Here is a 17,381-nt window from a genome sequence, read left to right as displayed (position 1 = left end):
ATGAAAATTGATGACTATATTATGAAGCCAATGACACCAGCCACCAAGTATTTGAAGCCCGGTTACATGAGAGGCATCCTCAGAAAATACCAGCTAGACTCTTTGGGTTCTCTGATTTCCAGCAGTCACTGAAAACAGAAACAACTCAAGCACTGCAACACTTGTATGGTGTATTTTGTATCAAGTGTACACAGTTTAAGCCAACATAAACACTCAGAACCTGTAACCTAACAAGGCTGCATAATTTTCAATCATTCATCTTATTTCTCCTCTCCCAATATATCCATCCACCATAGGCAGGGAGATGCAGCTCTTCATCAGCTGCCGTTAAATCCAGCCTTGCTGCAGCTACAAGAGTCAGAAAGGAGTTTCTGCCCTTTACTTAAAGCACTGCAAGAACAGCAGAAGGGATGCTGCAGCTGGCATCATCTGCAAAAGCTGTGGCTTTCTCTGGAGGGAAATTCAGAAAAGAAAAAAAAGCCTAACTTGGAAACTCAGAATTGCCCTAGAAACCCCAATCATTTTCCATTAGCCAGGGAGGAAACACAGTCAGTATTCCCACGAGACTAAAGACAGCCTTTGTGAATGCCCCACCAAAGTCATCAAAGCTAATGCCCTTCAACTAATACTCCAGCAGAAAATAATCCTGCCTAGAAGAGGGGGCAAAAAAGTCCTGCCTGACAAAGTGGCAGCATAAAAAGAATTTATGAGAGGGGGAGGAAAAGGATGATAATAATGAACATTTCAGTAAACAGACTTGAGAGAGATTAACATTCAGTGTAAATAAAAAAATCACAGTAAAGTGCCTTGGAAGAGAAAAACATGCTAAGTTTTCAAAGTGTCATGTAGGCCAAATGTCTTTATTAACAGAGCTGGTGGAAAACTTGGGTGACTAAATGGTAACCATGTAACTAGCTTGTAAAAGAAGAGAAACTTCCTCATAAAGGTCTTACAGTAAGGCTGGAAAGGGAAAAGGTAAAAGAACATTTGAGGCAACTGGAGCAGGCAACAAGAACATCTGTAAACTTTAACAACAAGACAACAGCATTTCTTCCATCATGCAACCAAGAAAAGATGCAACTGCCACTTAAGGAAAATCCTGTGCTATTTCAGAAATGTTTGGTCTAAGAGAGAAACTTCTTATCAGTTCTGATGAACTTCTGTTTAAAATACTATAAGGAGGTTGAAGATCCATAGCATTTTCTGAGTAAAATATTTCCCGGTTCAAATGTAGGCAATTAGATGGACGTATTTTGACAGAGCATGACCACTGAAAAATAATAGGAAAAACCTCTCAGTGAGCAAGTACTAGTCAAAATTCAGACAAAAACCAGGAATCCTGTGTAGCAAGATCCATTTGACAAAATGATTGTTAAAAGGACCTTTTCAATAGTATCTGTTTAGCTGTTCAGCCATTATGTCTTTTGCCTGGGCTATCTTTTTCTTTTTTCTTTTTTTTTTTTTTTATTTTTGTGTGTGTTTGGTTTTTTTGTGTGGTTTTGTGTGGTTTTTTTTGGGGGGGAAGCATTTTTTTTTTTGTTGGGTTGATTTTGTTGAGTTTTTTTGGGGGGGTGGGGAGAGTGGTTTATTTCCTAGACATTTTGATATATTTTTATCACAGCGTCTGACTGCATTAAATGTAACACCATGGACATGAAATCTAGGCACACTTTCCTCTTTCCCACTGAACAACTTAACCACTACTGGTAGCTTCAAAATTCTTCCCTGAGTGCCACTGCTCACTATGTTACTTAATGCCTATGATTTTGGTAACAGGGACATGGTTTTCTTTCTAAAACTTTATTTTTACATCATACCATTCCCCAAAAGCCTCACAGCTAAGCTGGATTTAATTCTAACCACCTAAGATTTTTCCAGCTTCACAGATTTATATAATCCATAGGTTTCATCAGCTTTTCACTATGTTACAAGACATTAATTAATGAGAAGTAAAACAAAAGGAAATTTCTGTGGGACAAAACTTTATTCTAACTCGAATCATTAAAATGAAATCAGAGTCAAACTAATTGTTAAACCAGTCACAGTTTATGAACAGCTCAACAAAGTATTTGAGCAAGTAGTCCATCTGGCTTCAAATTCTTATGAGCTTTCTAAGTTTTGCTGAATCAAAGGACTTATAGCAGACTTCTTGGAATAACTGCTATCTTCTGAATTACTGCTATCTTCAAAATTCATTATGAGCACTACTACCACTCCCCGCCATGCTCCAGCCCCATAAATGCAAATCAATTCTTTTTTAGGTTGAAATTTTCCAGGTCTGTCTATACAAAAAAAAAAAAAAAAAAACCACAAAAATTTCAAATTTCAGAAAAAGGAAAAAGTTGTATCATAGAATGGTTTGGATTGGAAGGGACCTTAAAGATCATCTCGTTCCAATCCCCCTGCCATGGGCAGGGACACCTTCCACTAGACCAGGCTGTTCAAAGCCTCATCCAAGTGTTTCCTTTTAGTGAAAGACTATGAAAGGAAAGATCTACAAGATTATTTAGGTCATAAAAGTCCTTTAATATCAGAGTCCAACCATTAACCCCGCACTGCGAAGTCCACCACTAAACCATGTCCCCCAAGCAACACTTTACACATCTTTTAAATACTGCTATGGCCGGTGACTCAACCACTTCACAGGGCAGCCTGTTCCAATGTTTGACAACCCTTTTGGTGAAAAAAATTTTCTTAATATCCAATCTAAACCTCCCCTGGCACAATCTGAGGCTATTTCTCCTTATCATATCACCTGTTACTTGGGGAAAAAAGACAAGCACTCACCATGTTACAACCTCCTTTCAGTAGCTGTAGAGAGCAGTAAGATCTCCCCTGAGCCTTCTTTTCTCCAAGCTAAACTACCCCAGTTCGCACTTCCAACAAGACTTGTTCTCTAGGCCCCTCATCAGCTTTGTTACCCTTCTCTGGACATGCTCCAGCTCCTCAGTGTCTTTCTCCTTGTGAGTGGCCTAAAGCTGAGCACAGTATTAGAGATGCAGCCTTACCGCTGCCAAATATGGAGGGCCAATCACTTCTCTGGCCCTGCTGGCTAAACTACTTCTGATGCAAGCCAGGATGCGTTTGGCCTTCTTGGACACCTGGGCACACTGCCAGTTCATATTCAGCAATTCAGTAATTCTTGTGTAGGACAATATCGGAGCTCAAACTTGGAAGTTACTATTTTAAATAGAAGGTTCTCTCAATCTTAGAGCTATGTATTTAATCCAAAACAAACTGGTCCTGATTTACCAATTTTAAGAGCACTGGGATGGAGGGAACACACACAGCAAATATCACAGAACTCTTTACAGAAATCACCAAGACTTCAAGCCCTGCAAAGTCTTATTTCTGTACTCCATCCATCTTAGTCATAATATGCCCCTTTACTTCATATGAAAAGCCCATGGCTTTATGCTGGAATGAGCTGACTTTTTCATTTGAAGTCTAAATATCCAAAAAGTGACATGTGGTGGAGTTATGAAATACATCACTGGTTTTACCAGATCCTCTCCCCTTAACTACCCAGCATGAAAAAAAAAGAAAGAAAAAAAAAAATCACAAAATTACACCTAACAAATAGACCAAATTCAAGTAGAAAGAAAGGTTGCAGTTCTGGTTTTAGTCTTGCCATTCTTAGTTGCCATCTAACACGTCATAATCTCCAGTAATGAAGTAAAACAAAAAGTGACTGCTGCAATGGAGCTGTCAACAGACAAGGATTTACACATGATCATTTGGACAATGTTCAGCAGGTCTCACATTTTAGCTGAACACAGCAGAGAGATGTGAATTACTGGCGGTCTTTGGGAGTTAAAAGTTAAGAAGCATAAGGATGACGAAAAAGGATGAGGAAACATATTGTCCCAAAACATCTACTGTCTCTGTATGTGGCAGCTCCCTGAAATTCCAGCCTGCCAACACTGTTCCAAAAGCTAGATGAAATAAAAGGCTCCAGTGGAAGCCATGCACTACTACTCCTAACTGATGGCAAACTGGTCCCCAAAGTGAAGTCAGAGCTCTGCAGCAGACAGACGGGCTTCTTAGCTAGGCGGTAGGACAAGTTAAGTCTCAGAAGAACAAATCAGAGTGCCTGGCTAAAGCTGGAAACAACTCAGACATACCCAAGTGTCGACACGGATCTTAAATCCTACCTTAGCCTAGATGCTGTCTGTAGGTCAGGGCCTTACTTCTGTCTGCCATCTAGAACCTAAATCATCTCCCAGAGTCAGGTACCTATGCTCATTCTTTCAACAGATGAGCATGACTCTTTTCAAATGGTCTAAAGAGAAAGATAGGTAAGTAGCTCAGGTACTTCCCTGGCAAAACAGCTATGTGGCCACAGCCTCAATCCCATCCTAAATCTCAATCCCATCCTACATCTCTGAAGATGATAACCTAACTCTCAGGCTTGCAATTCTGGGCACTGAGCAGCCTTGCCTTTCACTCACTGCAGAAACTGCACGGCAAAGAACAGGACCACAGAAAGTGAGAGCAAGTGGAGCCACAGCTAGGATTAATATGCAGAAATCAGAAGATTCCTGAATTATTTGGTCTCTGGCTTTTCCCAACAACTATGTTCCCAGGAACACTGTAAATTAAACCAAGCATAGAACAGAGTTTGAGCTACTTATGCTACAGTCTTGGAAATAACAACCCATTCAACAGACACTGCACCCCATTCAAAACCATCTTCACCATACTTGACAAAAGCTTACACCTTCACAGATTCCTAATCTAACAAGCAAATGCCCACATTGGCAAGCATTTGAGATAACATGGTTTAAGATGTTGCCAGTACTGTCTTGGTCTCTGTAATTCATCATATGCACGTTTATCTGGTGAGGTAAAATGTTTTAAACTGTGTAACTCTCAAAAGGCCCTTTGCCATCAGAAAACTAATGCAGCACACTAACATTTAGGGTAGCCCTGCTTGTTATGACTGAACAAGCAAAATAAAAACTTCTTTAAACTTCATAAAAAGACCAGATTTGGGTCAATGAAGATGGCACCGTTATAGCTGTATCTTCAATATGCTGTTAAATATTCATTCCAATTAGAAACTATTTGTGCACAGACTAAACGAAAGAGGGAGACAGTACTTAGAAGTTTCAGGAAACACCAAGATAGGTCAAAATAAGTAATAATTTTTTTTTAATTCTGTAACATTTGTGTAATTGGGTGATGATTAAAGGCAAAACTGCAGAGAAGCTAAGAAAAACAAAGGAACAAAAACAGAAAAGAAGGCATATACAAAAAGAGGAAAGGCAGTCATCAATGGTTTCAGTTTCTGAAACAAGAGGACTTGCCATTTATTTGCTTTCTCAGGAGCCAGCAAGATGTAAGGCTGTAGGAGGTGATGTCAGAGCTACGTCTGTGCCAGGTAACAGGGCTCAGCAGAGACCTGATTTTTCGTTGTTTTTCTTTTTTTTTGTTTTGTTTGTTTTGTTTTGTTTTGCTTTGGGCTCTGGCTTCCATTTTATTGAAGATTTTGTAAGAATTTACAGCTTTATTTGTAAGCAACAGAGATTTCATATAACTGAAACCTGAGCTGAGGACAGCATGTGCCTTTCATTTTGACTTCCTATTTATTATTATTATAGAGTGCACAATCACCTGAATTATCAGGAACACTAAGAACCACCCAGATAAAAACTAACAAGTCCAACCAACTATTTGTAAGGCATTAGGGAATAACTACAGAGCCAGCCATGTCCCCAAAATAAAGAGAAATACACCAAGTCTAGCTGATATTAAAAATGGAAAAAAAAAAAAAAGGTACAAATGCAGGAGTGTCATAATACTGAAATTCACAGCCTCCTTTCTCAGAGGATTTTGCATTAGAAAAGTACAGCTGAAATAGTTTCTAAAGAAATTATTTCCAAAGAATAAAACCAAAACAAAACCCACCAAAAAACCACAGCAGGCTTCACTTCCTGAGATAACATTGGAATAAATACTGCTTGAGAAGTGCACTATGTTTTCTATTGTTCTATTATTATTTATTACTGCATTGTTACCTATTTAAGACTATGTGTTATGGTTAAAGTATGGTTTTAAACAGATGCGAATGCCTAACCCTCCAAACGCATTACTAGTGAAGTTTTGCTCCACAGTGTCTGGTACCAAATTACTTCTAGAAAAACTTAAAACTTACTGTCATCTGTGCTGGCCAAAATCTCCTTTAATGTCAGACTGCCAGTTGTTCAGCTTCACTACCTAATTACATTAATTACCAAATAAAAAGGAGAGACAGATTTTTTTCTTACACTTTTATTTCCTTTGCTATCATATTTCCTTACAGGAAATGAAAATGAAAAATATACTCTTAGAAATATGTTTTCCTGTTTTTGAACAAATGGGAATACTCTAAAGAACAGATCACCAGAATAACTGAGATAACAAGAGGATGATTCTTCTCCCATTCCTGAAAGAGTGTGTTGGGGATGTTTGGTGGGGTACCTAATTAACCTCTCCTTTCAAACAGGCTCTATTGCTCAACGTTTATAATTTAAAAAACTCAGGATGATCTCTTTTTGCATGAGTCATCCACTTATTTCAGAAAAAAAAAAATCATTGATTTTACTTTTCTTTTTCTTTAATACAGCTGTCAGCTTCGTCAGGCAAGAGTGGAAAACTCTGTGGGACAATCTGAAGCACAAAATAAGCACTTCTTCGTGGAACCTTTAAAAAAGGGTTTAGCCAGTATTGTCCTGCCATGTATTTTTATCTCAGTATCACTCGATTTAAAAAGTGACCTACTAAAACCTCTAGATAAATCAGGTTTGACACTAACATAAAGAATGGGTATATTCAAAGGCCACCTTTGACTTAGGGAGGCCAGTCCTCTTTGTCTCCCTTGTCAGTTTGTAGCCACTGTGGACAGAGAAAGGCTCCTCTAGATGGTAATTCAGAGCACAAACCAGCTTGGGGTTCTCTGTATTACACGCTGGAGATACTGATTTATTGTCACTGACCACTGGAACCCAAGAAGACTAATTTTCCTGGGTTAGAGTAAACCCTTGTGTATAACCCAACATCCATTCCTGTAACTCCTTGTAGGTTGTAGCACAGCATTTGCACCAGTTCTGTACCTCACAGCTGGCTGTACTCACACAAGCTCATAAGCCTTACAATCTGGAGAGTCTTCTTTCATTTCATTTCATTTCATTTGTTACTGGTTGGATTACTACATAATTCTTGTTTCTAACTTCTACATCCTTTTAATATTTAAATACAATTTTCATGTCTAGCAGTCAAGTCATCCTTTACTCTTAATAAGCTATTTTCGCCAAGTCTTCATTCAGTCCAAGTCTAATATAGCTTTAGTCCTTGTATGCTTGGATAAGGAAAGAATTCAAGTGTAAATCTCACCATATTTATAGGAAAAGAGATTTAATCTTCCATGTTCCTGACTCAAGAACTGTATTTTTCATTTTATTATATAGGTAAGCATTTCAAACTTTTCCAGTTTATTTTTGCATTTAGGTTTTTAATTCAGTCCATATGAAGATAAACTGCAAGGAATAAAAAACACTCAATTTATTTTGAGCAAGCACAGAATTAAAGCTGAATACTGACATCTCAGAACGAAGAATCTCAACTCCGTTGCACAGGCAGTAAACTTCATGTATCAACATGGTATAATATGGACTGGTACAGCCTTTAAAGAAAACTGATATTATTTGGGGGGGGGGGGGGAAGTTATTAAGCCCAAGAAAAGAAAAATTGTCCTTATCAACACATTTTCTTCAGCATTAATTTTTTCATGCATCTGGAATGGCATATGGTCAGCATTTTCTTTAGGGGACTGCAATTTATCTCCATTTTACATACTAATAGCATATCCAGTCAGACCAAAGATATGCCTATCCCCATACCATATCTTTAGCAAAGGCTGAGAGCAGAGGTCTCTCAGCACTAGGCCAGGGAAAGCAGGGATTTCCCTGTTTGCAGGGATATTACAGGGATACACGTCAGGATCCCTTCCCAAGCCTTCAGGGACTGAGGTTTCTATTCTTCAAAGCAAGGATTGATTGTTTTGCATTGAAAGCTCACAGCCAGGTGAGCCAGGTAAAGCCTGGTAAACTTTTAGTATGTACAGTGGCTCATAGTTAAACTATGCACCGTGAAGAAAAAATACCACCGCTTACTTGTTCTGAATCTGCCACTTGATGATTTTATTTGATCCCCTCTGGGTCTTGTACTACAACAGACAGTTAATGAGCATTCCCTGTTCATTTTTTCCATTACACTCCTATATAGATTTTTATCATTTTCATCTTTAGCTATTTCTTTGCTAGGCTGAAGATCCTTTATTTAATTGCTCTTTATCATTGCCACCCATTTCTAGTTCTATTATCTCTCTCTTTTTTCCCCCCCTCACCCTTCCTTTAAATATGGGGATCAGAACTGCACCCAGAGTCAGAACAAAAGCACAGGCAGTTTACAGACTGGCATAGCAGACTTAAGCTCTGTTGGCCATTCTTTCCTGATTTTTTTTTTTTTTTTTGGCCAGTCCTAAACACTTAACCAATGTTTGGATTTACTATAGTAAGCTCTCTACATCACTTCCTTTAGTGCTAATAGCTTACAGCCTGAATAATAGCAAGATTGTTCTCCCCTGCATGCATTACTTCATAGTATCAGCAGCAAGCTTCATCTCCACTTACTAAGCATCACAAGATCCCTCTCTGACTCTTCATAATTAGCTTCCATTTTTGCTACCCTCATTAACTTGGAGACATGCTGCACTCATGTGTCCAGATCACCAATGCATATGCAGACTAGTGTTAAGCCTAGCACACATCCGTGTGCAACTCCACCAGTGACCTCTGTGAAAACAGGCCATTTGTTCCTACCTTATCTTTCAACCAATTATCAGTCTAGGAGAGAACTTTCCTCTTATGTCAGAGCAGTTCCATTTCACTCAGCACCTTTGGCAAATAGTTCTCAAAAGATTTTCTGAAACTGAAGAGTACTGCATCAGCTAAATCACACTTACAACCTAAACAGTGTCTTCAAAGAACTCTATCAAACCTCTGAGATTGTTCTGACTCTTTCCTGGTATATCAAATTTGTCCATGAATCCATTAGTTTTCTTCTTCACTGTATTTACCAACAAATTGACTGGTATGAATGCCAGTCATACTTGTCCTGTTGTTTCCTACAGGCTTTCTGGATGCCTTTTTGAAACTGGCAACACCTTTGGCATGCTCAAGTTCACTGCTACCACAGCAGTACTGTGCTGTTAAACACCACCATTAACAGTTCAGCAATTTTACAGAGAGCTCTTCCAGAAGTCTTGGGTGCATTCAGACTTGGCAATTTTGGTTGCAACAAATGCTGTAACCCATTTCTATAATTTTGTTCTAAAAACCAAAATATTCCAGCATCTCTTGATTTGGAAGAGATGCCTCAATGGTACCTTGTGCTTCTCTCCCCACAGGAGAAAGATTTTGTTTTGGGAATATGAGGTCCTAGACAGTGAGCATGAGTTTTTTGAGCTCTTTTAGATCTTAGTTATCAATTGACCCAATGGCCTTCCTGTTTCTGATGTCTTTGAAAAGGTACTTTTAACAAGCTTCTCTGCCTTTTAAAAATCACTTATTAGGCTTTAACTTGTTTTACTGTGTATTTTATGCTTAATTTACCCTATTTTCACTTTTTTATTTTTTTGGACATAAGTTTTTGAAGTTTTCTGTTTCTTATAGCCTGCTTAACCACGGGTTGAGGATCAGAGAAGGATTTGCTTGGGTATATGCATTTGTTCTGAGTCTCTCCACACTGCTACAAGCATTTTACTCATTTGACTGTTCCCCTGACCAGGTTTTCCATAGGAACTCTAATGAATGTCCTGCCAACTACCTTCTCTGTGGTAGACCAATGACATCAATAACTTACCTTAGAACTAACCATTCACTCCCTCCATCTTAATCTTCTAGTCTTCTACCATTTGCATAGAACAGTTCTATTTTCATCTGACTGCTTGTTCTTCTGTGCTCCTGTCTATATTTGACCTAGTTTTTCATGTGCTCTATATGACCTTCATCAACTTCTGTCACATGCACAGTAATGTTAAGGCCTTCAACCCCAGAGGCTGTGTCATCTTGACCTGTGTGTCCTTTCTGCTTGTCCTCACTCAGAATATTGGGATTACAGTGCAGACTGATGCTGCAGAGGTCTTTATTCTTAACCTTCTATTTAGCTACTCAGATGATGTTTCCAGCACTATTTTGGTAGCCCTTCTATGTCACCAGCACTTCTCCACCTGCTTCTCCAGCACAAAAACATAGTCTAGACTTCTTTTGTTGTAAGCCTCCATGGCATGTAGTTGGAAGCTAGACTCCCTTCCAGCAACATAAACCCAGCTGCACTCCACTTAGTTGTCAGGAGATATCCATCTATCACCTAGACTCAACACCATGCAATGGCATTCTCATAGCAAAAGGATAGCTGGCCATCACGTGAGAGCAAGGTCTCGTCTACAGGATGAAATTTCAGGATCATTTCTCCTTTACATGTTTTATGTCCTCCAAATTAGGAGTCACCCCTCATAGAAGCCCAGTGGCAGCCTGCATAGAGATAAGCAGTGAGACTACATGCCTAGAGGTTTAGTTTACACATTTGTAATTAAATATACTTTCCTTACACATATACTTAGCATGTTGTGACTTCTGAAGTGGACGAGAGTCTGCTTCAGTTATAGCAATCTACATGGGCACCTTGCAATGGCATAACTATCTCTTTGGTTTAACAGGTGTATTAATACTGTTGAAAGTAAGAAAATGCTGCTCTTTTCTAACTGGAGACCTGATATCATCTTCTAGCCTGTGAAACCGAAGTGTCCAAGCTAATGGCCTTGGCACACACCTTGTGTTTTAGGCTTACTCTCAGTGTATTTTCACTAAAGTTTTCACTTTGTGCCTCCTTCCCCTTTCCCCCTGCCTTGAACTTTGATTCAGACCATTCTCATCCTCCTGACAGACATTCTAGTGGCTTTCTAAATATCTACCTTTGATACTGGCCTATTAAGGTTTTAAAAAATAAATATATTAAAATAAAATAAATTAAAAAAATCCTTCATCTGCCTTCCATTAGCCATCGTTGACCCACGGACCTAGTACATCCTCTAGGTTCCCACAAAGCATTTTCAAGATAATCCTTCACAAGTACTAAGGAGTGGGAAAGTTTAATTTTTCTTGTGTAAAATGCTGGTATCGCTAACAGGTATTTCCAATAACTGCCAGGCAATCATGCTTTATAATCTAATGGATTACAGCCATCTTTATGATCGTATGAAATGACTGATTGTGTGAGGCCTTAAATACAGTTTTCTTAAGACAAGAGCAGACACATAACCAGCCACAACTTTCAGTTCAAAACAGCTCAAAACAGTTTTCTAAGATGCAGCATCTGTTGAACTGTTAATGGGAGCTGTACTTACAAATACATCCCACATCAAATCAAAGAGTAGTCTCTATAACCAAGACTCATCAATTCAAAATGGGACCTTACACATTTAGATTCCAAAACTAGATTTCTTACTATGAATTCTACTTTCACTTATACCAAGTCTGCTACATTTTATTAGTTATAATGTACACAACTTTAAACACAAAAGAATTCTTGAGGGTTTCCCACACACACTGTCACGGCTGTGTTTATAGGCAAGATGATTAAACATTTGCATTTTATTGTAAAGGGTAAATTGTACCATACAGTAAAGTGAAACTCAATACTAACTGATTCATAAAACAGGCCTGATTTTTCAGTTGATAGTAAATGGTTCTCTTTTCCTTTCCACCATCAAATCTAATTTAAAGTAACCCAGTGTACTGCAAATACATTAGATACTTAGTACTCTCCAGTAATGGCAGGGAAACTCATCACAAATTGCAGAATGTTATGAATCATCTTGTGAACACGTAACTGTTATACACTGCAGAAGGCACTTTAACAAATAGTTTCATTCATTTATGTCAATACTTCATAATTAGCACAGACAAGTGTCTGTAAATTGAACTCTTGAACACCACACTGCTTAGTTACCAGAGGTTTTTTTATTTAAAATTTTGAACACTTGATGTATTGAAAGACCCCATTAAAATTTTGTACCAAAGACAAACGTTTTCATTTTCCATTCTAAATGTGTTAGCACAAACTAATGAACTCAATAATGTTCAAAGCAGCCATAAGCATATGCTGACCTGTACTACATAAACAGTTCAACTGACTTTATCACGTCTATTAATTTAAGGTTTTAAAGTATACTTAACTGTTTTGCTCAATAAGAGATAATAATAAAAGAACTATGAGGCTGTATAGAAATTAGTTCTGATGCTTTTTTCTCCACAGCTATGCCAGAGTGAGTCCACACTCAGAAGTAACAGGGGACAACCCAGTGACATGATGGCCAAAAGTGGTTAGAAGAGCTGTCCCGTGCAGAACTGTCCCAAAGATCTTGATTTATCCACTTCTTTATATTTAAATTGGAGTTAAGAACTGCAATAGCTCTTCAGGGTACCCTATGAAGGCACACGGTATTTTGAAAGCTTTATGAAGGCACTCACAAAACCCCACTCAGATTAGGGTCTTTCCATTTACCAACAGAGATACAGCTTCTCTACACAGAGCATACAGTTTCAGGGTACGGGTGCCCACAAAGCTATAGCTGAAGTGTAGTTTCCTGAATGCTTTTTTAAACAGTGGATTAAAAACAAACAAATATTATTTTGACTTGGATTTCAGAATCTCAAGATGCCAAGCTGTCATCATTTAACAGTTTACTGGTGACAGCTGTTGGCTATACCTAATGGGATGTACACTCTTAGCCATTCTAACAGTGAAATAAATTACTCTTTCTGTAACCTTCTTCACAACTGGGGAGAACTAAAACTGTGGCCAAGGTCCAGTTACTGCAGGATAGCTGACACAAGGGGACTTTGTCATCTGTGGATATTTGTGGTATAACCATGACCTCACAGAAGCAATTTAAAGGTTCAGATAAAAAATCCTTCTCAGACTAGAATAACAACCATCAAATGCAAGAGTATAAATATATTCATAAACACAGTGATAATTCCACTTTGACACATCTTACCAGTATAACTTCCCACTCATCACTTCCAAAAAAATCCTCAAGCTCCAGCTCTGAGTTCATCCCGTCCTCCATGGCCTCCCAGCAATCCTGGAATGCAGACCCATGGACTAATTTCTAGAGGCTGTGCACACCGATGTAAACATACAAGAAAAAGTCTGCCTCACTCTAACACTGCTAATTAATGAGAAAAAATAATTATGAAGGTAATTTAGTATTTCCCTTTGGACTGAAATATGAAAGCTCATCATGAGCTTTTATTATGTACTGCTTATTTTTACCTTCCTTTTTTTAACAGAAAACAACGTTACAGATTTTTTTTTTTTAAATCTTGTAAGATTTAACCCTTAACAACACATATGCATCACCACTGGACAGTTACGTGAAATGACATCTTCTTAGTTACATCTTCTTAATTCCGTAATTCTCCTTGAGCTTTCCATTCTTCATTGCTCATAAAAACAGTACTGATACTGAAAAGACATCCAAAACATCCAGGCTTGCAAATCTTCCTACAATCTCTAAAGTTTCTTCTTTTTCTCCTTTTCAAGTATATTCAGGCCAATAAATGCTGCTAGCTTTATCAATATGAAATCTATTTATTTAGAAGGAAAAAAAATACCTACATGCAACCTAGTGCTTCAATCCTTTTTCTTTAAAATAAACCATAAAGAAGTGGGAAAATCCAATCTCTTCTTGCATACTGCCTTCAAAGTATTTTTTGCTCCTTTTAGTGATCAAATATAGATTTTTCCATGACATTTTGATTAGGCTCTTACTGTGAATACATTAAGTGATAATTGGTCCAAAAATACCTATTGAGCCAGGAACATCAGAATACAGTAAATACTGGGAGCACCATAGGCAGTTGTATGAATCACTTCACATACCTGTGGTTTTCCAGGTTCCTGTGCTTAGTCATGAGTACACTCTTCATTTTCTTGCACACACAATAATTTCTGCCAAATTTTGTTCTTGGCTTCTACACTGCCACCTGTAGTCATACAAGAGAAATTAGCCATTTTATGCTGCAAATCCCATTACCACAATGTTTCAGCTCACTTCTTTTTCTATACAAACACTCTAAAGCATTCTCCTCTGTAAAAGGTGTGTTAAGATATTCAGAGTTATTTGTAATTTTTCGCTTTAATAAATTTCAGGAAGGAAGTAAAAAAAATAAAAAAATAATCACAGTCCCAACTTAGTTTAGCCCCACAGAACATTTAAAATTCTCAAAGACAGTTACAGGCTCTACAGATTTTTAAGTTATCCTTATTGCTTAGTGGACACATCATAACCTTGACAGAGCAAGGTGACTTCTGAAGCAGCAACATAAAATGCACCTGCACTTCATTATTTGGTAAATACAAGAACTAATTTCATTTGATATTCCATCTGAAAAAAAAAACAAAAATGAACACAGTTTTGCAGGAATGTAATTTCCATGCTCAGCGTAGTTACCTTATACAGGTTGTAAAGAAATACATACAAACACACACACCCCTCAAACAAAAAACAAAACAAACAAAAAAAAAAAAACCCAAAACGCTAGTACTTGCAAAATATCTCATAGAGCTGAAAGTGATCTTGAACTTTTTCATACAATGAAACTGGTTTATGCCCAGTTTACAATACCTGGAGGACTATGGCACTGATTTTACTAAATTAACCATTTACATCAAATTAAGACCTAAAACACGACTTAAGCAGAGCCCTCAAGTTAACCCCTTCCTGAAAACATGATAAACCAGAAAATTCACGGCTTCCTGGAAAAAGCAAAGCTTGCTGGTGTTCAGAACAGAAGGTTCACCGAATAATTAAGTTTCAGAGTACAAGCTCGGGGGGAACACTGGCTTTTCCGCGCACATGCACTTCCCCTTCTTCATGCTCTGAATTACCCCTGCCATTCGTGGAAGCAGTCGGCCGAACGTTCCCACTATGTCCCAGTCTGGGAAAACGCTCTCAACACATTAAGGAGAGAAGCTAACTCCGTTCACCGCACCACGGCGACCGCACGGATGTCCGCGGCCGCCGGGGACGCGCACCCCTGCGCTGCCCTACAAGAGCGATCGCAGCCTTCACAGGAACCTCACGCTGGAATGGAAACCGAAATCAAACGCGGTTTTCCAAGAACAAGTTGCTCTTTGAATGGATGGATGGATGGATGGATGGATGGATGGATGGATGGATGGATGGATGGATGGATGAAGCCCGAACCACCGGTGGGGCTGCCTGCGTCCCGACGCGCACCTCCAGGTAACCCTCCCGCCTCCCTCGAGCGGGAAGGCACCGACGGCCGCGGGGACCCGTTGGGGACCCCACCGCCCTCCCTCCCAGCCGCCGCCGCCCCTCCGGCATCCCGCGGTCCCACGCGTCCGTACCCCCGACCCCACCGCGGCGCCCGCGGCCCCACGAAGCCCCCCACAGCCCCACGCCCCAGCTTCCCCTCAGCCCCACTGAGCCCCTCGCCGCGACGCCCACCCGAACCACGCACACGGAGCCGCCCGACCAGGTGCCTCCCACCGGGACGGTACCGGAGGCAGAGGGGCATCCCTAAGCCCGAGAGTCCGGCGCTGCGAAGCAGCGAGCAGCGGGCGCTGCCCACCCACCTGCGCTCGCCGCGCTCCTCACGCCGCCGGCCGGTGCCGCAGAATGAGGCGGCGGCTCCTCCTCACCAGCACGGCTCCCTCCCTCCCTCCTTCCCTCCAGCCGCCGCGCAGCCAAGGGGAGCCGCGCGTCCCGGGTGCTGCCGTGCCGCGCCGCCAGCCTGGGATTCCTGCGGGAGGGCGGGCGGGAGTAGGAAAGGGAGGGAGGGAGGAAGGGACGGAGGGAGGCGGCTCGTCGCTCGGCACAGCCTCCCTCTCCTGCTCTGGCTCCCTCCTTCCCAGGCACGTTTCTGCCGGTGCCACCGCGCGGACCCGCAGCGCGCACCTCCGGCCTCTTCTCTTTTTATCGCGGGGCCGGGTCTCCCGCCACCGCCGCTCCCGCCGCCGCCACCGCCGCGCGGGGGGCAGCACCACCCGGCACGGCGCTGCTGCCTACCCACGGCCGACCCGCCCCCGGCTCCGCCAACGCCAACAGCGCCGCGCCCGCTCCCTCCTCCACGCCGCCCCCCGCCAGCCCACCTGTCCGCACCCCGCTCCGCGGCGCACGCCGCCGCCCGCCCACGGGCCCCCGGCAGTGCCCCGGCCGCGCTCGCCGCATCGGAGGAGCGGCCTCCGGTAGCGCGGGGCGCTGCGGCTCCCGCCGGAGTCGAGGCGAGCGCGCTGAGCCACGGTGGGGGGAGGTAGGCGGTGGGCGGTGTGGGCTGCGCTGTCAAACCGAGGCCGTCCCCCACCTGTGCCCCGAGCGCCTGGATGTCCATACCCCTTCCGTGGGGCGTCGCGGGAGTACCCAGTGCGCCCCTCGCTCCGCCACCAAAGCAAAGGCGCTGCCTTGACCCCTTACGGATAATTCCCATGCTAAGGAATATGCTGGAAAGCCGGTTCTTGGTGGCTCTGGGGCAGCTGGAGCCAAGAGGTGATTTAGCTGGAGGTGGCTGGATCTTCAGAATCGGTTTTGCAATGCTTACACATTTTGCAAAAGAAACAGATAAATACCTGAAAGGAATCTTTAGGAAAATGTCTGTATTGTAACTAGAACTGTGGTTAAATTGGAGGTGGTGTATGTGCTGTCCCAGCTCCCTTACTGATGGAAGATCAGTCCACCCCTTACTAACAGTTCTCTCTTTGTCTCTTTTGCTTGATGTATTTGCATTTTGGAAATAAACGATGTCTTGAAATTACTGGGTTTGTATATTTTTATTCAAATGGTCTTTGCTGTGATACTGACAGCAAAAGAATGTGCTATCACCATCCAGTAAGTCCAACCAACTTCAAAAGGGGTTGGGAGGAGCTGGGTGTGTTGATGGCAGCATCACACCAACAAAACACTGTTTTCAAATTTGTGTAATAAATCTGTTATATTCATTCTTTCCACAGTGATAGATTCCATGTTGCCTAAGACAATCTTTACCTTTCCCAAACATTTTATTCTAATAATATTTGGGGATAATTCTCTAATTTTGGAACCCTACATTTTCAAGGTGATCCAGAAATCCATGCAGTCATGTTATAAACTGTGATACCATGCTGAAGTCTAGTGGTACTAAGAAGTAAGGTACAAAAATAAAGTCACTTGCCTTTGTCTAGTCTTCTGCACAATTAAGTCTGTTTTCAGTTCCGCTTCTTACGTCCCTTGAGCGAGACACCAGGCTATCTGAATATTTAATGAGGAGTAAACC

At 41.1% G+C, this 17,381-nt stretch overlaps 2 long non-coding RNA genes across 4 annotated transcripts in view; one reads left to right on the top strand and one right to left on the bottom strand.

Moving 5' to 3' along the window:
- Positions 1–16,092, bottom strand: part of LOC133215324 (uncharacterized) — an 80,631-nt gene extending 64,539 nt beyond the window's left edge. For all 3 annotated transcript variants that reach the window (XR_009726382.1, XR_009726381.1, XR_009726380.1), the window contains exons 1-3: positions 15,709–16,092; positions 13,990–14,093; positions 13,103–13,189 (exon numbers count right to left, since the gene is read on the bottom strand). This is a non-coding gene — a long non-coding RNA (uncharacterized LOC133215324). The remainder of the gene's footprint in view (positions 1–13,102; positions 13,190–13,989; positions 14,094–15,708) is intronic.
- LOC133215326 (uncharacterized) overlaps positions 1–17,381 on the top strand; it is a 520,488-nt gene that overhangs the window by 255,291 nt on the left and 247,816 nt on the right. The window lies entirely within an intron of this gene.

Source organism: Neopsephotus bourkii, unplaced genomic scaffold (genome assembly GCF_033783945.1).
Source record: "Neopsephotus bourkii isolate Nb327-2 ecotype Australia unplaced genomic scaffold, CSIRO-AGI_Nbou_v1 NB_962, whole genome shotgun sequence".
NCBI lineage: Eukaryota > Metazoa > Chordata > Aves > Psittaciformes > Psittacidae > Neopsephotus > Neopsephotus bourkii.
The sequence above is the reverse complement of the archived record's forward strand: the minus strand, read 5'-3'. Positions and strand labels throughout refer to the sequence as shown.